Source organism: Triticum aestivum, chromosome 7B, assembly GCF_018294505.1.
Source record: "Triticum aestivum cultivar Chinese Spring chromosome 7B, IWGSC CS RefSeq v2.1, whole genome shotgun sequence".
NCBI lineage: Eukaryota > Viridiplantae > Streptophyta > Magnoliopsida > Poales > Poaceae > Triticum > Triticum aestivum.
This window is the reverse complement of record NC_057813.1, coordinates 428,861,937-428,867,234: the sequence shown is the minus strand read 5'-3', so window position 1 is coordinate 428,867,234 and position 5,298 is coordinate 428,861,937. Positions and strand designations below refer to the sequence as shown.

At 47.5% G+C, this 5,298-nt stretch overlaps 1 pseudogene; it reads left to right on the top strand.

Moving 5' to 3' along the window:
- Positions 1 to 225: 225 nt before the first annotated feature.
- Positions 226 to 5,034, top strand: LOC123161258 (uncharacterized; annotated as a pseudogene).
- Positions 5,035 to 5,298: the final 264 nt, after the last annotated feature.

The window sequence follows — 5,298 nt, the reverse complement described above, 5'->3', positions numbered from 1 at the left end:
CGGTGCCCTCCATAGATTGTGCCTAAAGCTCCAAGAAGACTAACACAGCCACTCATCATCACACGAACAAAAATATTCAAGTACAACTTTCCATCTTCCTGGCCCTGGAATGGTACTGATAAAATAGGGGCATGAACCTCTTGACTCTTCACCTGATTCTCATCTTTGGATGTACTGGGTGGCTATAGTAATAATCTTGTTTTCAGTTTCAAGTCTCCCCAGGAAATGGATGTCTTGCCTTTGCCAAAGCGACCTACCAGGGACTGGTCGGAGCTGCCTTTTGATGCCCTCTATTCAATTTTTGAAAATCTAGGGGTCGTTGATCTTCTCATGGGTGCGGGCCTTGTTTGCCACTCATGGCTGGAGGTGGCCAAGGAGCCTGATCCATGGCGAATCGTGCACATGCAACACCACGAGATTGTCAGAATGAACGCAAATGATTTGCGGGCAATGTTGAACGTGTCTATCGACCTTCTGACGGGCGGATGGAGGTGTTTGTGGGAGAGTGGTTTCTTACTGATAAGCTCCTCAAGTACATAGCGGACAGGTAATCTTATCTCGGTACTAGATTGTGTTCTAGAATTTTAATTATATTCTGGGCTAGAATTTTGTGTTTCTAACACTTAATGCAAATCCCCTTGACTTTGCTATCTTTATGCATGGATAGATATCTGTTTTAAAAGATTTATGTCATAGATTTCATACCATCGTTATATGAGGTCAAATCAACTATTGATAGAGTGAGGAATTTCGATGCAAAAATATAATTCTTCTTGTGTTGAATAAATGTCCCAATTATTATTATCAATTCCATCTTCATACAGATTTAAGTAGATTTCAGCAGTAGGAATCTTTGCTTGTTTTTAAAGCTAAGTAAAAGGCTTCTAATGCTACCTTTACATTGCTATTGTGTTCTAAACCAAAGGTAGCCACATATTTTCTTTTGCAAAACTGAGTGTAGTGACTGAGGTCAGATCAAATGCTGGGGTGTGCATACTCGCACCATGCTTCAAGTCACAACTCATTCAACTGATCTTTCATCATCAAACCTTTGAGATGATATCGTTCACGCAGTGGCTCTATTACTTTACTATATCGAAATGCATCACTAATGTTTCTTTTCACGGAAACAGTGAAATGAAGCATTCTACTGTATCTCTTTTTGTTAATTACACGGAAAAAAACCTATGTATAAAGGGAAAAAAAAGCAAGAGTTACAGATAATGCACCAACAAGTTTGTTATTTGAAATACGAGCTCTGTAATTGTAACGATGTTCATTAGGGGGTGCTAAGGCCTTGTACTATGGGAGGTGCTTAGAGAGATGCTTAGAAAAATAACCTGGTTTTTCTGAAGCACCGATGACTATTTCTATAAGAGAGACGCTTAGTAAGCGTATATCCTGTATAAATAAGCAACGGTGCTTAAAAAAAGCCTGACTTATTTCTTTAAGCACCTCCCATTGTACAAGGCCTAAGAGGCAGGTGCTGCTTTTGCAGGTCGCCCAATCTGAGGCACCTTGACCTTGTGAGGTGCTATAGGATCACAAAAGAAGGATTGACTGAGGCGATACCAGGTTTTCCTCTGCTGGAGAAAATCGTGCTCTGGGGTTACCGAAGAAGTGTCACGGGGGATCTTTATCAAGTCATTGGTAAAACATGCAATCAACTCGAGTGCCTCGAGCTATGCCATGGAAGTAGGGAACAGACACTTGGGATCGTGGCATTACAAGGGCTGCGAGACCTCACCCTCATACGCTGCGATGTGAACGATGAAGAGCTGGCATTTATCATTGATAGTTGCCCTCTCCTGGAGCGTCTTCATGTGAGGGGTTGTTTCGAGATCATCGGCGAGCCAGTCCTGATGGCCAAGCGTGCCAGGATCAAGGCAATGTCGGTTCAAATCTATGACTGCTATAACTGGGACTAAGTGATTGGTATTTCTCCATAAGATGTACTCCCTTCATAAAGAAATATAACAGTGTTTAGATCACTAAAGTCTTATATTTCTTTACAAAGGGAGTATACGAGAGGAGCAACCAATTTTTTATCGGATTGTCATTGTTGATCAGTTTAGGGATGATCGGATTCTGACGGCAGCTATGTACATACTGTATTTCAGAAGCTGTCATTTTCTTTTCCAGGCGGCCAGATATCAAATCAAAATGACAAATTTGATGTTTATAATTATTATTCATCTGCCGACCTTTTCTTTCCACAGCAGAATCATTCAAATTTTAAATGTTTAGAGATTGTGCTCTGAGGATTCTTACCTGAGCATGCAGCTCCCGTATTCTCTTCGGCTCCGGTCCAGCCCCTTTTTTTTTCTTAGAGTCACCCCCTCCCCAGACGGTAGAACCACGGGTTGGGTTGGGCCTGGGCCCTGGGCCCTGGTCGAGAGAAGACGAAGGGAACTTGAAATGAAAGGAAATGTTTGCATCTATTGGCGCCAAAAGCTCAATTCTTTTGGAGGGCGCGCTAAAAGAATTCGCGGTTCCCTCCACCAAAACAGAACCGCGGGGAAACAGAGAGAGAGAGAGAGAGAGAGAGAGAGAGAGAGAGAGAGAGAGGGAGGGAGGAGATAGCCGCCGTGCTCGTGGGAGGAAGAGGGGCACCATGCCGATCGAGCTGCCTAGGGGGCTGCCCTTCGCGGTGGACACTTGGACCCCCGCCTCCGCCCTCAAGCGCCACCGCTTCCTCACCCACGCCCACCGCGACCACCTCGCCGGCATCACCACCACCAGCGCCGCAGGCGCCGTCTACGCCTCGCGCCTCACCGTCCTCATCGCCCGCCACATCTTCCCTCAGGTAAACGCCAACCTGCACCGCATCTCTCTCTGTACCTTCATTTCTTTTCATCTCATCCCCATTCCCGTTTCATGGAAAACAATTTGCCATCTCAAAGCTTGGCCCAGACGCGTTCGTGGAGATGGAGCTCGGGGCGCCGGTGCTCGTCCCGGATCCCGACGGTGACTTCACCGTCACCGCTTTCGACGCCAACCACTGCCCTGGTCCGTGCGCCAACGCCGTCCTCTTCTCATTCTCGCTAATTACCTCATTAGTATTGCCACCGCGGCCGATTCGAAATCCTTGTGCTGCTCGCAGGCGCGGTGATGTTCCTGTTCGAGGGCGCCTTCGGCAACGTCCTGCACACCGGCGACTGCCGCCTCACTCCTGACTGCATTCAGGGCCTGCCGTTCAGGTACATCACTGCGGAGGCACCAGGAGCAAGCCAGGCGCCGCCGTCGTGCCGCATCGACTACCTCTTCCTGGACTGCACGTTTGCCAAGTGCCCGCTGCAATTCCCGGCCAAGGAGGCCTCCATACGTCAGGTCCGTGTGCTGCTTCATCAGTAAATCAGAACAGCAATCGACCCGTGTGTCTCATCATCACATTATATTTTTCAGGTGATCAATTGCATCTGGGAGCACCCTAATGCGCCGACAGTGTATCTCGTGTCCGACATGCTGGGACAGGAGGACATACTGATCGAGGTGTCCAGGGCGTTCGGGTCAAAGATATACGTCGACAAGGACAAGAATTCAGAGTGCTACCACACCCTCTCGCTCGTCGCACCGGAAATCCTCACCGAGGACGCGTCCTCTCGCTTTCAGGTGATCGAATTCTCCCGGTTGTCAGAGCGGGCAACGGATATGCTTGCATTAGCACGGGCGAGGCAGCAGCCTGAGCCCCTCATCATCAGGCCTTCTACCCAGTGGTACGCGCACTACGCGGCACCAGATGCGTCGCTGAAGCAGAAGCCGGCGCTGACGGAGCCTATGCGGGATGAATTCGGGGTGTGGCACGTGTGCTTGACGATGCATTCGTCTCGCGAGGAGCTGGAGCAGGCCCTGCGATTCCTCCAGCCTAAGTGGGTCATCTCGACAACACCTCCTTGCCTTGCCATGGATCTGGCCTATGTCAAGAAACACTGCTTCCTGTCCCGGCTAAGCCCCGAGGATCCCATCTGGAAGTTGCTCGGAATACCTCATGGAAATCGTACTGTCACAGGCTCACCGCAGGCGGCGATAACCACAGTAGAAGCCATTAAGCAGAGCGAGGAACAAGAGTCGGAAGACACTTGTTCTGCTGTTTGCAGCCAGGTATTACAAGATGAAGGACCGGTGTTACAAGATTTTGCAATTGAGGTGGCGCAGCCGGTGACATTGTTTGGGAGAGCAAGGTTTGGATTACCTCAGGACTTTGAACTGTGGAAAGACAAGTATGAGAGTGTTCAAGTGGCCGAGGAGGTCAAATTTGAGGAGGAATTGCAGAATTCAAATGCAAAATCCTTCGAGCTATGGAAGGACTTCAAATCTGACAAGGGCACTGCCCACATGATTGATTTAACTCAAGCTGTAACAAACGAGCTCCATGGTTCAGCAATAGAACCTGAGTTGCAGAAGGACTGTGAATCCATCGACGGCATTCAAGTAATCGACATTACTCATGGTGAAGTGCGTGAGCACAGCTCGAGTAGGGACGGCTGTGCTGAACTTGCCAAGGATGTGAAATGCAATCAGGGTGCAGAACAAATCAGGGAGAGTGTCAAATTCATCGCTGAGACAGTACAAGCTAAAGTAGAAGCAACAGAAGAACTGCTTTCTGAGGATCGCATTGTTCTATCCGACATTAGCAACAGATCTGAAGGCCCTGACACTGACAGAGCAGATACTGCTGGAGTCGGGTCATCGAAGGTTTTGAATGCAAAGCTGAGGAGGCTGTACAGGTCGATGAACGTGGCAGTTCCTCGGCCATTGCCATCATTGGTGGAGCTCATGGGAGCCTCCAAACGACCAAGGGTCTCCTCCCAGTTTCGTCATCTGTGAAAGGCCTTTTGTTATCATAGCACAAGATTATTGCTAGGGCTCTAGATCTGTCTCAAATCCCTGTGCAGCTACAAATTTGTATTGAAGTGATTCCTTTGCTACAGAAATCAAAGTGATTTAGTGGTTGTGAATACTTCAGTTCTTGATATGGTCTTGGCATTTTGTGGTGATGTAGCTGATCCAAGTCCATGTTTACTTTTGCAACAAGTTCATGTCTACTTTTTTTAGAAACATAAGTCCAAGTTTACTTGATGTTTTTATCAGTTTGGGCTCACGCGTTGTGCCAAGTTCAGATAGGTGCCATGTCCACGCCGAGCCTTGCTGGTGGATTTCGGTTATTTTTTGTTTGTAGTTTATAATTTTCTATCTACTGATGATTTGTTTGTTTGATTAATAGTTATTCTAGTTGTAGAAGGTGGTCTTGAAAGATAGTAGTCTTTTGGCTTATCTGTTTATTTGAATGTTCGAGAA